The 21,196-nt window shown below is 43.6% G+C and overlaps 1 protein-coding gene across 2 annotated transcripts in view; it reads right to left on the reverse strand.

Annotated features, from left to right (window-relative positions):
- The window catches only part of LOC143294059 (guanine nucleotide-binding protein G(o) subunit alpha-like), a 184,960-nt gene that overhangs the window by 130,221 nt on the left and 33,543 nt on the right, over nt 1-21,196 (reverse strand). The window lies entirely within an intron of this gene.

Genomic DNA, 21,196 nt, shown 5'->3' on the forward strand with positions numbered 1-21,196 from the left:
AAACAAAAAATAAAAAAAATAAACCAAAACAGCAACAAAAATTTAAAGCTTATTACATTCTCTCTCTCTCTCTCTCTCTCTCTCTCTCTCTCTCTCTCTCTGTGTGTGTGTGTGTGTGTGTGGGGGGGGGGGGGGGATCTATGTGTGTGTGTGTGTGTGTCTGTCGGTGTTTCTGCCTTTCTATCTGTCTCTGTCATGTGTGTGTGTGTGTGTGTGTGTGTGTGTGTGTGTGTGTGTGTGTGTGCACGCGCGTGTGCGAGTGACGAGCAATTGGCTTGGTTGCATAAGCGACCATAGCAGCACTGTTTATGTTCAGTATTCAGAAGCTTATTACAAGACTTCAGAGCATTTTTGGCGTAAATCAGAAACGCTGATCTCTTGGTGCTGGGTTGATCTTAGCAGCGATGAGTTTGCTTGGGGTTAAGGTCCAATGGAACTGACTTGGGAACAGGGAAGAAGACAAAAATGACTGCAGGATTCTTCAAAGACAAAAAAAAACAACTACAGTTTATAAAAACCTTTTGGGTGGTAGTTGAATCCTCTTTGTTTTGACACGACGTTTCGGACCATAGGCCCGTTGTCACTTGGATTCAACTACCACCCAAAAGGTTTTTATAAACTTTAGTTTTTTGACTTGGGAACAGTCTTCTTCTTCTTCTGCTGCTGCTGCTGCTCCTCCTCCTTCTTTCTTCTTCTTCTTCTCCTCCTATGTGAGGTCATTGGGACGCCACACAGAAGAACTGTTCACCAGATTCCTCCACGTCTCTCGGTTGTGTTGTCAAAGCGAATGGTTTTCCTGTCATTCGGATGAGACGATAAACCGAGGTCCCGTGTGCAGCATGCACTTAGCGCACGTAAAAGAACCCACGGCAACAAAAGGGTTGTTCCTGGCAAAATTCTGTAGAAAAATCCACTTCGATAGTAAAAACAAATAAAACTGCACGCAGGAAAAAAATACAAAAAAAATGAGTGGCGCTGTGGTATAGCGACGCGCTCTCCACCACCTGGAGGAGAGCAGCCCGAATTTCACACGGAGAAATCTGTTGTGACAAAAAAGAAAAAAAATATACAAAATACAAATTCTGCAATGTCAGTCCATCATTTTTTTTCTTCTGCTGTCGTTCCCCTGTACCTGTACTTGGAGGATTGTTTTAGCAAGGTTATTGTATCTTGTTAGCTGGCTTACACCAGCGTAACTTTCTTTTCTTAATCCTTTCACCGCCAGTCAATTCAGAGTACAAAATTCCCTTGTGGCATGAACACAGAAAAGACAGACAATATGGCCTATCCTACCACCGAACACTAAGAGCAGTAGGTTCATGGATAACAGACCAATGAATGGTCACCTTTCAGTGACATGGGTTCTCTACCACGCCTGTGCATAAATGCGAGCTTGGCGGTGAAAAGGTTAATAACTGATGTCAGCACATCATAAGGTCCGTTGTGCAGCTTGATGGTTCGACGCACTTATTGTAGTATCCTGCGATTTAAAAAAAAGCAAAAAAACAACCTCATTTCAATGGCTTGAATTATTCTTTCCAAATCCGCCTTGAGGGTCCACGTATCGCAGGGAGATCCGCCTTGAGGGTCCACGTATCGCAGGGAGATCCGCCTTGAGGGTCCACGTATCGCAGGGAGATCCGCCTTGAGGGTTCACGTATCGCAGGGAGATCCGCCTTGAGGGTTCACGTATCGCAGGGAGATCCGCCTTGAGGGTTCACGTATCGCAGGGAGATCCGCCTTGAGGGTTCACGTATCGCAGGGAGATCCGCCTTGAGGGTTCACGTATCGCAGGGAGATCCGCCTTGAGGGTCCACGTATCGCAGGGAGATCCGCCTTGAGGGTTCACGTATCGCAGGGAGATCCGCCTTGAGGGTCCACGTATCGCAGGGAGATCCGCCTTGAGGGTTCACGTATCGCAGGGAGATGGAATATCTTGTTCCTCTTCGTCCTCTTCTACTTCGCTCGTGGGCTGCAGCACCAACGTTCACGCGCATGTACACGAGTGGGGCTTTTACGTGCATGACCGTCTTTTAACCCCGCCATGTTGGCAGCCATACTCCGTTTTCAGGGGGTAGATGGAATATACATACCAGTGCGCGCAGGAGTCTGATCTTGTATTTGATGGAAATGTTGCTTGTCCTTCCATGAAGTGTTTCCTGTCTTGGCATTGGTGCTGTTTGTCTTTTGCTGGCAATCCTTGAGAGGGTTTCTAGTGTGGGTCCTTCATGTACACTTTTAACGCAACGCTGAGATCGTTCGTGCAACCCCAGCCAGGTTTCCAGTACACAGGCATCGTGACGTAACCTGCAGTCTGCATAACGCTTCCGATGGTTTTAGAATACTGAATTTTTATTATTATTATTATTATTATTATTTTGCGCTTACAGTTGACTTCATCATGATTTTGCGTCCTATGAATATTATTATCATTAGTAGTAGTATTTTTATGTATTCATCTATTATTCTTTCTTCTTCTTTTTTATTATTTATTATTTTTATTTGTTTAATTTTCTTTATTTTTGTTATTTTATTTTATTATTTTATTTTATTTTTATTTTATCTTTTTTTTCTTAAGGCCGGACCAAGCGCGTTGGGTTACGCTGCTGGTCAGGCATCTGCTTGGCAGATGTGGTGTAGCGTATATGGATTTGACCGAACGCAGTGACGCCTCCTTGAGATACTGATACTGATACTGATACTGACATTGCCCCGCCTTCTGATCTCCAGGAAGGACGACACCACTGTGATTTTTTTTTTCGTGCTCCCGTTCCCTAGTGTCTCTCTTTTTTTTTCTTTTTTTATGTATGGATCTGTTTGAAGGGAGTGTGTGACACACACACACACACACACACACACACACACACACACACACACACACACACTAAAACGAAATGAAACGAAACGAAATTTTACTTTTGTTATGAAGGGCAAAATATTCGCAACAGCAAAATATAGACATTACATAGCATGCAGAGAGAGAGAGAGAGGGAGGGGGGGGGGGAGAAAGAAGGGAGGAGGGGAACGTGAGTGAGTGAGTGAGCGGGCGAGTGAGAAGCAGAAACACAAACAGACGGACAGACATGGACAGACAGAGACAGAGACAAACACACACACACACACACACACACACACACACACACACACAGTGCCTGCGACTGACACATAGAGAAAGACAGAAGGAGAGAGAGAGAGAGGGAGGGGGGGGGAGGGTTGGAGGGGGACAGAGAGAGCGACAATAATACGGCTCAGCCTTCATGCTTTATTACGTTTTCTCAACGGAGTGATGTATACGTCGACCGAGGACGTTTACAAAGCTGTAGCAGTCCTGATATCGTCACAACATGTAGCATCAAAGGCAGCTTGAAAATATTGTTTCCTTTGAACATATTGTTGTTTGTTTGTTTTTGTTTTTGTGTGTTTTTTGTTGTTTGTTCGGTTGGTTTTTAGTCTCTTTTTTTTTGGGGGGGGGGAGGGGGGCAGGGGTGGTGATGAAGGGGTGTATATGGATGCTTTATTGCACATGTGGCGTGGAAACGTTATTGCACTTTGTAAGTTTTATTGACGCTCTCTTTCTCTCTGTCGCTCTGTCTGTCTGTCTGTCTCTCTCTCAGAGACTTTATGGTTTATCTCTGTCTCATCTATCTATCTATCTATCTATCTATTGCTCCCTTGCTCTGTATCTCTCTCGGAGACTTTATGATTTATCTCTGTCTTATTCTATCTACCTATGTTTATTTACTTATCTATTTATTCAAAACTATCCATCCACCTATTCATCTATCCATCTATTTCTCTATCTACCTAACCATCTATGTATTCATTCCACTCGCGCGCAACACATACAGACACATACACACTAAAACACACCATTTCCGCCACTGCGTTTTCTTTTCTTTGTATTCCCGTTTTTCAGTACATATTATCCTTCATCTGTCAACATTATGAAACATATGCAAGCGTATATTTCTTACTGATTTATTTAGAGTGCAAAACCACCAATTGTGTGTGAACAGAATAAATGAACCAATCCACCCACCCACCTTCGCACGCACGCACGCACGCACGCACGGATACACACACACCCACACACCGACTTCCATTTAACACCGCTCTCAACCGTGTCTTAACCGAAAAGCGAAACGGTCAAAATTAAAAAAAATAAAAGAAAAAGAAAAAGAAGAGAAAAAACAACAACACACACACAAAAGACGGACCTGGACAGAGACAGAGATATAAAAAAAAAAGGAAAGGAATGAAGGAGAGAGAGAGAGAGGGCGGAAGGAAACGAAAACAGTAATGTCTGTGAAATACCCCCTTGAAGAGGTCAGGCAGACAGGGACAGAGAGATAGACACAGAGAGATAGGGCGGTGGGGGTGGGGGGCAGCCTCCAGACTCAAGAGAGAGACAGAGCGAGAGAGAGAGAGAGAGAGAGAAACAGAGACAGACAGACAGACAGAGAAGGGGGCCGGGGAAGTCACAGAGATTCAAAGAAGGAAAGCAGGCATGGAATGAAGGAGAGAGAGAGAGAGTGGGGGAGGGAACGAAAACAGTAATGTCTGTGTAATGCCCCTTGAAGAGGCCAGGCGGACAGGAAGAGAGGCGGACTGGGTAGGGTGACTGCCTGAACGAAGACCTGAAGAGGAATGACCAATCCCTCTGACGGAAGAATAAACGAAGGGGGCGGACGGGGCGGGTTGGAAGAAACGATTGATAAATCGTTCAACAGAGCTGAGGAGCCAATGAATAAATGGAAATGAGACAAGACCCCACACAGAAGACGAACAGGGGCAAACCTGAAGAAGATGAGAATGAGAGAGATGGGGGCAGGGATGAGAGGGAGAGGGGGGTGAGGTCGAATAGGAGGAGGACGACGATGGATAAGAAGATGAAGAAGAGAGGGAAGAGGAGGACAAAGCAGTAGAAGGAGAAGAAAGTGGCAGATGGAAGGAGAAGAAGAAGAAGAAAGAGGGAGAATGAAGACGCAGGAGAAGAAAAGGAGGAGGGGAGGAGGGGGGAGAAGAAGAAGAAGAAGAACACTAACAACAACAGCAGCAACAACAACAACAACAAGGACAAGAAGAAGAAGAGGAACAAGAAGAAGGGGGAGCAGGAGGAGGAGGAGCAATAGAAAAAGAAAGAAAACAGCACGGAACAGATGCAGCAGCAGCAGCAGCAGCAGCAGCAGAAGAGAAGAAGAAGAAGAAAACAAGAGGGAAGCGAGTAAGAAGAAAACCTCTCAGTTCAGAGAAAACACATCGACATCTTGCCGGCAGGTGCAGTTGTTTTGTAATTCCCTGTTTATTTTGAAATCCCGAAAGGAAACAAATCACACAAAAACAACGAACACACCCACACACCAACACGCACAACCCGATTCAGGAAAGCCGCACATTAAAACCAAACGGCGCCATGAGATCAACAAAGGGGAAGAAGCAAGAAGAAAAACGCATGCGCAACATCTTGATAAAAAAACAACAACAACAAAAAACCAACAACAGCACTTCAACTCTTTTGCCCTCAGCTCCCGTGTGTATTTCTCAACAGTCCCTAATGCGTCTTTCCATTTAGAAACGCAGCTTTCCCATCCGTAAATGCTTCCTTCCTTTACATATCGTAACCTTTCGATCCAGAATGCGTCTAATATGCCCACCAATAATGCGGCTTTCTATTCCGTTACGCGGTTTTCCCATTCATTATGCGGTTTTCCCGCACGCCATGCATTTTTCCCATTCACAACGCGGGTTTTTTTGTTGTTGTTGTTTGGGTTTTTTTTTTCAACATTTTTTATTCAAAGGTTTACAGATACAGAATTTATATGTTTTGTGCATTAGAAAGTATAGGGTAAGCATATAATTAAGTTGCAGGTACTGACAGGTCCACAACAGCAAAACAATATAATGTTCAATGGCAAAATTCCAAGGTAGCATTGTATAGCTTAATCTTGTATTAAACAGTTATAAAGTGCCCATTTTTCCACAAACTTGTTATATTCCATAGTTGTGTTAAAGGCATACTTGTCTACTTCATATGCCTGTTTGAGTTCTTTTCTGAGCATTTGTAGTGTTGGTTTTACTTTGTTGATTCTATATTTGTATACATGGAATTTAGCTATCAATAAAATGTATGAGAAACATTCATCAGTTTTCATTTTGTTATGTCCAAAAAGCACCAGTGTGTCATTCGGGTTAAGTTGTGTTTTTTTGTTTGTTTGTTTTGTTTCGTTTTGTTGTTGTTGTTTTTTAGTCGTTGTTTCTCATTCCACGATGCATCTTTCTTTTTGCTCATGGTGTCTTTGCATCCCAGAGTATGCCTTCCCCATCCATAACGAAATGGGTTTTTCCCCATTTAGAACGCGACCTTCCCATCCATGTTGTGTCTTTCGCTTGTCTTTGGTATTCTCTGGTCATGTACACTGTTCTCTAAGCAGATCATGATGTTTTTTGCTTGCTTGTTTGTTTGTTTGTTCTGTTTGGTTTTTGTTGTTGGTTTTTGTTTTGGTTTTTTTGCGTCTTTTTAAGAACATAGCACTCCTCCAAGAATAGAGCACTCTTTCAAATAGTAAAGAAATATAAAATGATTTTCTAAAGGAGAAAACCAATACCAAAAAAGACAATCCAATACCGTACAACACCGTGCAACACAACACAATACAACAGATGTATAATTATGACAAACACAACATGTTATCATAACATTGTAATATCAAATCGTAATCGGCATCCCTCTGTCTCGTGAGAGAATGCAGTATGACACGTGCATGCCTAATCAAGGCAACTAACTACAAATCGGCCCGGCAGTGCATGTGGAGTGTGACGGGGGGATAGGGGAGGGGAAGGGGGGTGCAACAGAACGTTGCTACTGACAGCAGAGCTGAGTGTCTATATATAGAGTGAGCCCAGTCCCAATTAACACGAACGACAACACAAATCAGGGCATATTCCAATGAGGTCAACAGGATAAGAAATGAAGAGATGACAACATGATAACAAATAACACATTTAATACATATAGATTTATATTGCTTCTTTTTTTTTTTAAAGACGGTGTGTGTGTGTGCTGGTGGTGGTGGGGGGGGGGGGGGGGGGTTGCATGTTGATCAAGCACAATGGGTTGGGTGTGTTATGGAGTTCCTTGGATAAAAAAAAAATCCCAGTGAAAAACATACACACACCGGTAAGCACGTACGCTACTCGCAACTCATACACACACACACTCTCTCTCTCTCTCTCTCTCTCTCTCTCTCTCTCTCTCTCTCTCTCTCTCTCTTTCACTCCCTTGCAACCCAGGTACAATTCTTCAGCATGGCTTGTTCAACATCCCCATTACAAGGAGGAAAAAATGAAATCAAACTTTCTTCCGAATAAAATTCCTTCACAGAACAGAAGGTAGAACAGCAACAACAACAACAAAAAAACAAAAAACAAACACCCTTAACAGCAGCAAGAGACAAATGTGTTGGGGGGAGTGTGTGTGTGGGGGGGGGGGGGAGAGAAAAGTAAAGACTCCTATCGACCAGAAAAACGATGTTTTCAGCGGGAAGAAGCAGCAGCAGCAGCAGCAGCTATATCAAGGCCCTACGATTTACAAGGAGAAAGGTAAATGTGAGGGAGCACAATGTAGGACGACGATACTGTCACACATTTCTAAAGGATGCAAGACTCAGGAGCTTAAAAAGAAACAGAAATAAATATACGGGAAAGAAAGACTCGAGGAACTACGGGTACCAACAAAAAAAAAAAAAAAAAAAAAAAAAAAAAAAAAATCGCGGGTTGCGACGAATACTTCAAACTGTCGATACCGTGTCGACTTCACTGTTGGAGCTGTGGAGTATTCAACGTTGCGGATTGCTGTGAATTCGAAATCCGTAAGCACACTATGTCGAGGCGGAGTCATCCGTGTGTGTGAGTGTGTGTGTGTGTGTGTGTGTGTGTGTGTGTGTGTGTGTGTCTGTGCGGGCGCGCGTGTGTGTGTGTGTGTATGTAAGGAGGGGGGCGCGTTTGCAGAGAGAAGAGAGTGTGCAAAGAAGTTGGGAAGGGGGAGTGGGTGGGCAAACATCGGAGAGTAGGAGAATATTTGGACCTTTATGGAATGAGTTTCCAGTAATCATGATAATCACTGTGCCAGTAATAAAGCACACACACACACACACACACACACACACACACACACACACACACACACACACGTGCACAGTTAAGGGAGAGAGGCACAGAGTCCGATCATGGATACAATAAATATGAAATTATGGCTGCCATTGTTAGTTGGTTTATCTTTCTTTCTTTTTTTTCAATTTTATTTTAGGAACGAGTGAGTGGGTATGTATCGAAAATTTAAAAAAACAAAAACAAAAACAAACACAAACACAAAAACAAACAAACAAATAAACACACACACACACACACACACACACACACACACACACACACACACACACACACACACACACACTCCCAGAACATAATCCCTTGCCAAGCTCCAGATCCGATCCGCTTTCCTTCACAGCTTTGACCTTTTAACTTCCAACAGTTTATCTTCAAACTAGAAAAGACAACAACAACAAGAAAGAACAAAAAAGAAAAAAAGAAAATCAAAATGAAAATAAGGCGTCAACGCCACAGCGAATTTTCCCGTCAGCTGTAAATTCCCTAATCAAGCAATCGTAACAGCTTGACATTTGCAGTTACAGGGAGATCAGTTTGCCAAACCAGAACCTGATGGAGTTTAAAGAAATGCAGGCACACACACAGGGGTCTGGAACTGACAGAGACGACTCGCAGACAATGTGGATGCTGCACACTATTCACACTGTTCCGTGCGCATTCAGAGTAATAGAATAACAATTCCTTAAATAAATAAAAATATTAATAAAAAGCGATAGAGCAGGATTTCTAGACGTTGGGACACTAATGGAATAATAAAAAGTAATAGAACAGAATTTCTAGACGATGGGGGCACCCTTCGTAAGAGCATCCATTCGAGCGAACGGGGCCAAACAAAGAGAGAGAGAGAGAGAAAGGATTGACAATGCAACTGAAACACAAATATTTCAGCTGACTGAATGTCAACCGGACGTCTATCCATCTCTAAATTAAAGGAGAAGGGAGAAAAAAAAAAGAGGGAAAAGACAGACAAATACACAGACAGGCAGAAAGAGAGGCAAAGAAAGAGAAAGCGAGCCCACGGTGAGCGAGTCTAAAGCGAGAGACAGAGAAAGCGAGCCTAAAGACAGAGACAGAGAAAGCGAGCCTAAAGACAGAGACAGAGAAAGCGAGCCTAAAGACAGAGAAAGCGAGCCTAAAGACAGAGACAGAGAAAGCGAGCCTAAAGACAGAGACAGAGAAAAGCGAGCCTAAAGACAGAGAAAGCGAGCCTGAAGACAGAGAAAGTGAGCCTGAAGACAGAGAAAGCGAGCCTGAAGACATGGAAAGCGAGCCTGAGCCTAAAGACAGAGAAAGCGAGCCTGAAGCGAGAGACAGAGAAAGCGAGCCAAAAGAGAGAAAGCGAGCCTGAAGACAGAGAAAGTGAGCCTGAAGACAGAGAAAGCGAGCCTGAAGACATGGAAAGCGAGCCTGAGCCTAAAGACAGAGAAAGCGAGCCTGAAGACAGAGAAAGCGAGCCTGAAGACAGAGAAAGCGAGCCTGAAGACAGAGAAAGCGAGCCTAGACAGAGAAAGCGAGCCTGAAGACAGAGACAGAGAAAGCGAGCCTAAAGACAGAGAAAGCGAGCCTGAAGACAGAGAAAGCGAGCCTGAAGACATGGAAAGCGAGCCTAAAGACAGAGAAAACGAGCCTGAAGACAGAGACAGAGAAAGCGAGCCTAAAGACAGAGACAGAGAAAGCGAGCCTGAAGACAGAGACAGAGAAAGCGAGCCTAAAGACAGAGAAAGCGAGCCTGAAGACATGGAAAGCGAGCCTAAAGACAGAGAAAGCGAGCCTGAAGACAGAGAAAGCGAGCCTAAAGACATGGAAAGCGAGCCTAAAGACAGAGAAAGCGAGCCTGAAGACATGGAAAGCGAGCCTAAAGACAGAGAAAGCGAGCCTAAAGACAGAGAAAGCGAGCCTAAAGACAGAGAACGCGAGCCTGAAGACAGAGAAAGCGAGCCTAGACAGAGAAAACGAGCCTAGACAGAGAAAGCGAGCCTAAAGACAGAGAAAGCGAGCCTAAAGACAGAGAAAGCGAGCCTAAAGACAGAGAACGCGAGCCTAAAGACAGAGAACGCGAGCCTGAAGACAGAGAAAGCGAGCCTAGACAGAGAAAACGAGCCTAGACAGAGAAAGCGAGCCTAGACAGAGAAAGCGAGCCTGAGCCTGAGCCTGAAGACAGAGAAAACGAGCCTGAGCCTGAAGACAGAGAAAACGAGCCTGAGCCTAAAGACAGAGAAAGCGAGCCTAAAGACAGAGAAAGCGAGCCTAGACAGAGAAAGCGAGCCTGAAGACAGAGAAAACGAGCCTGAGCCTAAAGACAGAGAAAGCGAGCCTGAAGACAGAGAAAGCGAGCCTTGACAAAGAAAGCGAGCCTGAAGACAGAGAAAGCGAGCCTGAGCCTAAAGACAGAGAAAGCGAGCCTGAAGACAGAGAAAGCGAGCCTGAAGACAGAGAAAGCGAGCCTTGACAAAGAAAGCGAGCCTGAAGACAGAGAAAGCGAGCCTGAGCCTAAAGACAAAGAAAGCGCGCCTTGACAAAGAAAGCGAGCCTAAAGACAGAGAAAGCGAGCCTGAAGACAGAGACATAGAAAGCGAGCCTGAAGACAGAGACAGAGAAAGCGAGCCTGAAGACAGAGAAAGCGAGCCTGAAGACAGAGAAAGTGAGCCTGAAGACAGAGAAAGCAAGCCTGAAGACAGAGAAAGTGAGCCTGAAGACAGAGAAAGCGAGCTGTCTGAGCCTAAAGACAGAGAAAGCGAGTAGACAGAGAAAGCGAGCCTGAAGACAGAGACAGAGAAAGAAACAGGAAGGTATCCAGACTCACAGAAAAAGAGACAGTGAGGCAGACAAGAGATTGAGGCGATGGAGAAAGACAGAGAGAAGAGGCCAGAGAGGAAAGAAGGAGGTGGAAATATTCCAAGTTTCCATGAACACGCTTCTAAAATGCTCGTTAACCTTTTTCCAAAACGACGGTGAATGGAGAGCTGTGCAGATATCCCCGGCAGAGGTGGAATCAAATATGTAACAAGAGAGGCAAGGCCTTCAAGACTCACTTGCGATAAATTAAGTCCCCTAGCATTAATTACAGAGTAATTTCCCTTTTTTTACTATCTGCACCAAAACGTTTGCAAAATAAATACAAATTCCATGCTTAGCAAAAGAAGTTCCTGTTTGAACAAAAAATGATAATAATGACTCCTCTTGTTGTTGTGTCAGAATAAGAGGTCAAAGTGCCAAGTTTAGAGAATACAAAAAATATAAATACAACAGTAAATGCAGTTTGCATATAATTAGGCTTTTTTTTGTGCTTATCCCAAAGGTGCAATATTGTTTTAAACAAGATGACTGGAAAGAACTGAATTTTTCCTATTTTTATGCCAAATTTGGTGTCAACTGACAAAGTATTTGCAGAGAAAATGTCAATGTTAAAGTTTACCACGGACACACAGACACACGGACACACACACACACACACACACACACACACACACACACACACAACCGAACACCGGGTTAAAACATAGACTCACTTTGTTTACACAAGTGAGTCAAAAATGGGCATAAAAGTTTTCTTTAATGAAGGAAGTTGGCCAAACTATCAACCTCATGAATTTACAACATTGTAAGATGATCCTGACTGACATTTTATTTTCTGCATGGGCATTTTCTTATGACAATACGTGAAAGGTGTGGTTTATAATTTGAAAAATGGACCAGTATTACGCGTCCACGAAAAAAAAAAAAGAAAAGAAAAGAAAATGGTGTCAACTGAATTACAAATGCGTTGTTGAAGGAAGAGTCTTGTGGTTTTGTGTGCAGAGAAATCATCGCAGCAAACGAAATGCCAGAGAAAACAACAAAAACAGTAACACACACACACACACACACACACACACACACACACACACACACACACACACACACACAAGAAGACTCAGGATCGGAGGACCACAGGAAGAGAGGGGCTTGTGAGGGGGCACGGGAGAGAATCCAGGAAAAGGACAAAGTCTTCAGCAACAGAAAAGCTTCCAAAGCCAAGGGATTTGTGTCCAGACGGAAGAGGGATGGGGAGAGACAAACTGTTGTGGCCTTTGTTCTGAGTGGTGGAAAACGAAGTGGACTGGGGGGAAGTGAGGATGCACGTGCGCGCGCGCGTGCGTGTGTATGCATTATGTATGTGTGTGTGTGTGTGTGTGTGTGTGAGAGAGAGAGAGAGAGAGAGAGAGAGAGAGAGAGGGAACGAACGAACTAACGAACGAACGAAATTTTATTTTACGAGGGTAAAGGAGTAAGCACAAAGAAAGTACTTGTTTACATCCGGCCCTCTGGGCAAGAATAATAATTGAGAAAAAAAAAAGAAAGAAAGAAAAAGAAGCGAGAGTCAATTCAGAAAGAAAGAAAGAAAAAGAAGCGAGAGTCAATTCACAACATCAACGTCAAAATTACACAAGCATGTGCAAACATAAACATAGAACTTATGTACAATACAATATCGAGAGAGAGAGAGAGAGAGAGAGAGAGAGAGGAGGGGCGACCAACAGACCAGCGTCACCGACAGAGGCAAACCGGAAGCAACTCACAAAGAACATTATGGGTCACGGGCGGAAGTGGAAGGGTTTGAACAGGAACAGAAAACATAGGCCGAAATAAAAAAAATTTTTTTTTTTAAACTGGGAAAAAAAGGAAAATAGAAACGAATAAAAATAACACAAAATTTAAAAAGATTTTCTATATAATTTTAATTCGATTTTCATAGGCAAAAATATATAAGAAAAAAAGTAAATAAAGAAAATGGAATATAAAAAATGCATACATTTTTTTTTATTAACTTTCATTGACAAACATAAGAAGGAAAAGGTAAAAGAAGAAAGGGGAATAAAAAAAAAAGTGGAAAAACGAAATGCGTGAAACCATTTTGAATCGATTTTCAACGCTACTTAAATGTTATTTTTTTTCTCTTTTTATAATTTATTTACCACAGATTTTTGTTTCAGCGATATTTAGTTCAATTTTCTACACTAGACTAAAATATTTCCTAACTGATTTCCAACAAGATTAATAGTGGTTTTTTATGTGCTTTTTGTTGTTGTTGTTGTTGTTGTTGTTACCATTTGTGTTTCTTTTCCACCTAGAAATGTTGTTCTGCTGTGTGTGTGTGTGTGTGTGTGTGTGTGTGTGTGTGTGTGTGTGTGTGTGACACACAGAGAGGGAGATAGAGAGAGAGAGAATGACAGACAGACACAGAAAGACAGAATATACCGACTGACTCGGCTGTGCTTCATTATTGCTCAAGTCACACTGTGCCATTTTCTGCCTATTATTTCTGCTTGGATGTAACTCAAAAACCTTTCTGGGTTTTTTTGTAATGCATCTTTGAATTCGATTTATCTGTTCCATTTGGATTCTGAGATTCTGTCTGAAGCATTAAAAACATAATTCTGCATTGCTTGAGAAGAAAAAAAACATGAAAGAAAAGACAACAACCGAGATCTAGAAACGACTGGAACCGTATCAGTTTGAATCTTTTAAGGATCGTGTGTGTGTGCTGTTTGGGGTGGGGAGTAAGCGTGTGGTTTGGGTGTTTCTGGACGTGTGAAGGGATGTGCGTGCGTGCGTGCGTGCGTGCGTGCGCGTGTGTGTGTGGTATCTAAGACTTGAAAAGTGAAAAAAAGATAAATGAATAAAAACAAAAACAAAGGATAATCCATTCCAGATTCAACCCGCTGTCCTCCACAACTCTGACCTTTCTTAATCCAAACAGTTTACCTCCAAGTCCCCCCTGGAAAAATGGACGGTTGCGCCACAGCGAAATGTCCGTCAGCAGTGAATTTTCTTTTATCCAGCGACGTATTAGTTTTACACTTTCAATTACAGGGAGATCGCTTTGCCAACTTTTTAGCCTGATGGATTAGGAAGTTAGTGTACATAGTGGTCCACTACAAGCGCACAGAGCGAATGCTATGCATTTGTTTTTATATGATGAGTCGTGTTATTAAAAAAAAAAAAAAGAAAAAAAGAAAAGCGAGATTAAACAACGAATTATCGGAGCAATTTTTTTATACCAAAAACAGGATTATGTTAAAAGAGCACCTCTACATCCCAAAAAGAAAAGAGAGGAGGCAGGAAATAAACAACTACGATGGATAATTCAGAAGAAAGACGAACAGACATGCGGACATGCACGCATACAGAGAAAACAAAATACTGCTGGAAACACTCGACCAACTTGAAAACCATGGCTGGAATCCAGAGACTTGAAGATTTTCAAGTGGCTGAATGTCGAGCGGGCGTCTTGCTTTTTATTTCAGTTTGTTTCTTTTTTTTTGTTTTTGGTTGTTATTGTTGGTTTCCTCCTCATTCAAGTTAAACAAAAAATGTTCGTGAAATTCGGATCAGTGACTTGTGGTGAAAAGCAGGAGAGGAAGTGGAGCGGAAGGGGTGAGAGAGAGGGAGAGAGAGAGTGAAGGAAAGAGAGAGAGGGGGGGAGAGAGATGGGTACAGAGAGAGGGAGAGAGAGAAAGGGAGTGAGAGAGAGAGGGGACAGAGAGTGAGAGGGAGGGAGGGAGAGAGAAAGGGAGAGAAAGGGAGGGGGGAGGGAGTGAGAGAGAGAGAGTGAAGGAGAGAGGGGGGAGAAAAAGGAAGAGAGAGAGGGGGTCGTGGATACAGGAGTAAACAAAATTTCCACAAAACAAATTGTCCATGCATTTGCGGAAAAAAACAACAATAAAAAAACAAAAACAAAAACACCACCAAAAAAAAACACCAAAAAATTAACTGGTCGTTCTCTGTTCCCAAAACGATAGTGAAGGCAGAAGTGTGCAGATATCCGCAGTAAAAACTGCAATCCAACATGGGAAGTGTGTCATAAAGCCAACCACAGCGTCAGCTTCATGGCTTTATTACCACGCCTGGACGTCAAGATCCACGCCGAGAGACGTAATGTTTTTTTTCCCCTGGATGTCGTTTTACTGTTATTTCCCCTGGATAAAATCGGTATTATGCGCCCACATTGTACAATGTAGTGTCATTTATGCTGAATCTGAAGTATTGCTTTAATAGAATAACAACTGCGATAACTGTTATGCAATAAATCATCATCACTGGTCCCCGTGACTTCACATTGTGAGTTCCACTCCCATCAGTAGCCAAAATCACACCGTGGAATGTTCTGTTTCCCAACCGACTCCGTAACACCGAGAGTGGATTCAATATAGTATGTGTCTCAAATTCGATTGAACACGTTACTTATACAGACAGAAAACATGCCATATAATTTTGTACAGCAGAGCAGCAATAAGCTGTAAATTCCCTGATCAATCGTAACAGCTTGACATTCTCAGTTACAGGGAGATCAGTTTGCCAAACCAGAACCTGATAGTTTTACAGAAATGCAGGCACACACAGCGGTCTGGAACTGACAGAGTCAGAGACGACTGGCAGACACTGTGGATGCTGCACACTATTCACAGTGTTCTGCGCGTATTCAGAGTAATGGAATGATTAAAAAAAAAATTTAAGTAATAGAGTAGAATTTCCTGACGTTGGGACACTAATGGAATAATAAAAAGTAAAAGAGTAGAATTTCCAGACGTTGGGACACTAATGGAATAATAAAAAGTAAAAGAGTAGAATTTCCTGACGTTGGGACACTAACGGAATAATAAAAAGTAAAAGAGTAGAATTTCCAGACGTTGGAACACTAATGGAATAATAAAAAGTGAAAGAGTAGAATTTCCTGACGTTGGGACACTTATGGAATAATAAAAAGTAAAAAAGTAGAATTTCCTGACGTTGGGACACTAATGGAATAATAAAAAGTAAAAGAGTAGAATTTCCTGACGTTGGGACACTAATGGAATAATAAAAAGTAATATAACAGAATTTCTAGACGATAGGACACTAATGGAATAATAATAAAAAGTAATAGAACAGAATTTCTAGACGATGCGGAACACTTTGTAAGAGCATCGACGTGGCATGACCAACTACTGACCAGTAACCTTTTGCGGGAAGAAAAGACGCGCGGCTGCTCAGAGAGAGAACGAGGAGAAACCAACAACATCCTCCCACACTATGGACGGATGGTGGGCGCTGCAAAATCATCAACATGGCAAGCTCACACCAGGTGAGCAACAGATTGGTCCGATTAATCAAGCTCCTGCTTCATCCCACCCAGGCCGGAAACACGTAGCACCAGCTGCCTTCTAGTAATGAATGGACGCCCTGCTTCGTCATCAAGCTCTTCCATTGTCCGTGCCTGTTTTTGTCAGCCTCTACCTGTGGGGGTGTGGGGAAGACGGGAGATGGTTTCTGTGCTGGTGACAATCAGACATGCTGTGACGCACGGCGGCACAACTTCCTGCACTAATTTCGCACCATTGTTCTGGGTGAACACAAACACACAACACGCTGACTAAAACGTGTGGGGTGAAGCTCCTTGATGAAAGCAGAGTGTGTGCACAGGGGCTGATGGGGACACGTGTTTTCATCATCACACTGGGTGTGGAAGGCATCCGTCATTATCACTGTCATTGTTTCTTCACCACCAGCTGCTCCACGGTACAGGTTGCGGCCTGAAAAAAAAAAACCGTTTCGTGCTCTTCTCTGGCTTTTGTTTGTTTCGGCAAGGTCACTCCCCCTTCGTCTCCCTCTCCCCCAAATCTCTTTCCATCTGTGGCCAAAGTTATTCAGCCTGTTTCCTAAGTCTCGTTTGCTTGACCTGTCTCTAAATTCCCGATTCATCGACTTTTTTTTCCAAACTATTTTATTTGACCTGTTTCCAAAACCTTCACTCATTACGAAAGAAGAGTGCGTATCACGGTCCAGGGCAAACTGGCAAAGGGCAGTGTTCTTTTTTTATCAATAGGGATGAAATGGATACAGGGAACAGTGGGGGAAAAGCGGATTACTTGAGTAGCATTTCCAAAGGTTGGAGACTATTTAAAAAGTATCGCCGCATGACAAGTTGGAGACTGTTTTAAGAGCATCGCCACATGACTTGTTGGAGACATCGCCACATGACAACGCGCACATGAAAGAGGTAGAAGACAGGACGATTCGGTCGGAAGCTTCAGACAACAGACAGGAAAAAAGAAATCTGTTGGAAGCAGGAAGCAGCAAACTATTTCTAAATTTGTGGCTGGAGTCAAAGATGCCTCAGTCGTTTCAGTTTCAAGGAGCCATCAAAGCGTACGGACTGATCCATGCACGCTGCACCACATCAGCTTATAAAAAGGAGCAAATGCCTAATTTGTGTACAGTCACAACGCTCTGGTAAGGTCTTGAGAGCCTACCATATATATATATATATATATATATATATATATCTGTGTGTGTGTGTGTGTGTGTGTGTGTGTGTGTGTGTGTGTGAAGAGAGAGAGAGGGGGGGGTATGAATGAAATTTCAAACAAATAAAAAGAAATATGATAAAGAAACGAAAAATAAAATCAGTAGATGCATCCAAATGTAGCAAAAAGTGAAAGACACACAACCCCCGAAAACGGAGAATGGCTGCCTACATGGCGGGGTAAAAGCAGTCATACACGTAAAAGCCCACTGGTGTACATGGGAGTTGCAGCCAACGAACGAAGAAGAAGAAGTAGAAGAAGAAGAAAGACAGACAGAAGGCAAATAAAGTAAGAATGAAAATGGGTCACGGTAAGTAAACCTGTGCACACACGTGCGTGCACGTACATACACAAGTGTGCACACGCACGCACACAAGCAAATGACACCCATGCATCAATTTGCAGACACCTAGGCACAATCCTCCACCAACACAGATGTATATCCAGGCCCTACCCTTCACACACACACACACACACACACACACACACACACACACACACACAATTGCTTGCACACGTGATGTGCGTCTCATGGAACACGGAGTCTTTCGGGCAGTTGATGATCCAACAAAAACATCTTTTCCAAGTTGGAACAAGTTTCCGTACGGCACAGATAGCAAAACCACACCAAAGCAAAAGCAAGACTGAAAATACATTCGTGGGGCGGGGAGAGGGTTTGGGGGGCTGGGGAAAGGGGGTGGGGGTGGGGGTAGAGACGTTTATCGACCAGGGGGATGATGTCTTTACTGAGTTGGAGAAGTAGTTACCAAGGCCAAGGGATTTATGTGGGGGACAAACTGTAAAGGGGTGGGGGTGGGGGGGGGGTTCTTGAGAGGAAGGGAGGGAAAAAAGGCAATGTGTGACGGTAACAGACCCACTTTTCTAAGGGAAGTAACCTTAGAGCAGCTTACAAAGAACACGATCACTGGAGACACTGGTGTAGGCTGTTTGTATAGGGGGGCAGGGCAACATTACCTAAGACTCTGGAGAGAGAGAGAGAGAGAGAAAAAGAAGAAAAAGAAGAAGAAAGAAACCATTTGAACACGACTGTGCAGGCGGAATGGCACAGTGTTAGTGGTGCTACGGACGGATGATGAGAGTCATGGATTTGAATTCAATAAACCCGTGTGTGTGTGTGTGTGTGTGTGTGTGTGTGTGTGTGTGTGTGTGTGTGTGTGTGTGTGTGTGTGCGTGTCTGTGTGTGTGTCTGTGTGTGTGTGTGCGTGCGTGCGTGCGCGCATGTGTGTGTGTCGGGGCGGGGGGGAAGGGTAGTGGAATGGTGGCGTGGTGTGTGAGTGTATTAAATTTTGTGTGTCGTGTGTGTCTGTGTGTGTGTGTGTGTGTGTGTGTGTGTGTGTGTGTGTTGTGTGGTGTGGTGTGTGTGTGTGTGTGTGGTGTGTGTGTGTGTGGTGTGTGTGGTGTGGTGTGGTGTGGTGTGTGTGTGTGTGTGTGTGTGTGTGTGTGCATTCACGTCCTGTCTTAGAGCAAGTACTTGATTTATTTTGTTCATATTTGTTGTGATTTCATGCAAAGATCACAAGAGGCTGTGGGTCCACGAGGACCATCGTGGAAGGAGTCTTCCATCATGTGGTATCCTGCTTATGTTGAATCAGGAAAGGTGATGATGAAAACAATGCAGAAACTCCTTCGGCGAGTGTCCCCGAAGCAGCCATGACACGGACACACAGTTGCCAGCCTGCACCGGGACTACAGGCGTTTGAACGGCGACAAAATGGATCTAAAAGTACGAACGGGGTGCGAGAGGATTAACTCTTTCCATACGAACGGCGAAAGAGACGACGTTGACAGCGTTTCACCCCAATTACCATCATCAAAATATTGCAAGCGGAAGGCTCTTATACTGAAGAGGTGAATGTTGACAAAGAATACCACTATTCTGACGACGGAAGCTAAAGGTTGGGTCATTGAGACACCCACTGGACATCCGAGGGGTCTGTGTAGAGGAGATGAGAGGACTGGCCGTACTGAGTGAGTTAAAAATGAAACATAAAGCGGCCACGTCCTGGATTCATCGCAAAATCGCCATAACTTTGTGAGCTTTTGACACTGTAAAGTCAACCTTAGCGCCAAAGAAAACTTCCTCAGAGCAACCCGTGGCTGCCTCAGTTCATCACCGCTCTTAGCTTCTCTTAACTTTTCTCTGGTTAAACAACAGCAGGTCAGCTTTCAATATTTCAAACCAGGAAGACATAAAAACGTGCCAGTCTACCAAAACTGAAGACAGGGTCGATTACTACTGCCCAGATAATGTAGTCTCTAACGAGAATGGATACCCATGAATGACGTCGTTATCATTCTCTATGGGTGACTCATATCACGAGGCTGGGAACGCTGCCTGTGTATTTCGAGAAAACGTACTGAAAGAGAAGTTAAAAACGCGTCAGCTTGACCATTCACCTACGTCCTCTTCGACAAGATAGATAGATAGATATAGATAGAAAGATAGGTAGATAGATATTACACAAAATACTCTTCAGCCACGTCCTCTTCGACAAAACAGATAGACAGACAGACAGATAGATAGATAGATAGCTCTTCGACAAAACAGATAGATAGATAGATAGATAGATAGATCTTCGACAAAACAGATAGATAGATAGATCTTCGACAAAATAGATAGATATATCTTCGACAAAATAGATAGGTAGATAGATAGATAGATAGATAGATAGATAGATAGATAGATAGATAGATAGATAGATAGATAGATAGATCTTAGACAAAACAGATAGATAGATAGATAGATAGATAGATAGATAGATAGATAGATAGATAGATACTGCACAAAAGACTCTCCTGGCTTGCCCACCAAACTCCTTCCTTCCTTTTCCGACCGACAAAATAAAACCAAAAAAAAAAAAAAGAAAAAGCAGAACGGTAAACAAAGACCAGGGCGAATCACGAACATCAGCCTTACACTCCGGGCGGTGGACGCTGCTGCTGCAAAACCGATGCTGCTCAGAGAAAGAAAGAAAGAAAAAAAAACAGACTGGTCCGGTTTAATTAAGCTCCTGTTTCACCCTCCCTTCCTCCCTCCCGGCAAACCTGGGCTTGAACGGAGGAGCCTCTGCTGCTTCATCTGGGCTCTCTTTATTGTCTGGACCTGTTTTGTTGGACGTACAGGTACCTGTGGCTGTGTCGGTACAGGCGCTGGTATTGGTGAAAATTAATTCTGGTGACAGCACACGCGGGAAACGGAGGCTTCCCTCAGCAATTTCGCACCATTGTTGCGGACTGACGCACGGACAGACGGCAAGTAGACATACAACAGGCAGCCATACAATGTGTGCGGCCTTGGGCTCCTTGACAGGAAAGGGACTAATATGGGGAAACACGTGTGTGTGTGTGTGTGTGTGTGTGTGTGTGTGTGTGTGTGTGTGTGTGCGTGCGTGCGTGCGTGCGTGCGTGCGTGCGTGTGTGTGTGTGTGTGTGTGTGCGTGTGTGTGTCGCAAAGAGGGAGAGAAGGAGTGAGAGAGAGAGGGTGGAGGGAGAAAGAGGATGAGGGACAGTGTGTTGTGACATACGGCGAGAATCTTCATGCCTTTTTGAAGAGCAAGAGCAGAAGCCTGGATATGGACGGTTTTTATGGTACAAGGCTCGCCTTCCGTTTGTGCTCGTATGATCTCTAGGAAGGAAAATGTTTATCACACCCCATTCCTTCCCCTCCTCCTCTTCTTTACCAC

The sequence above is a fragment of the Babylonia areolata genome, chromosome 19 (assembly GCF_041734735.1).
Source record: "Babylonia areolata isolate BAREFJ2019XMU chromosome 19, ASM4173473v1, whole genome shotgun sequence".
In the NCBI taxonomy this organism is placed as follows: Eukaryota; Metazoa; Mollusca; class Gastropoda; order Neogastropoda; family Buccinidae; genus Babylonia; species Babylonia areolata.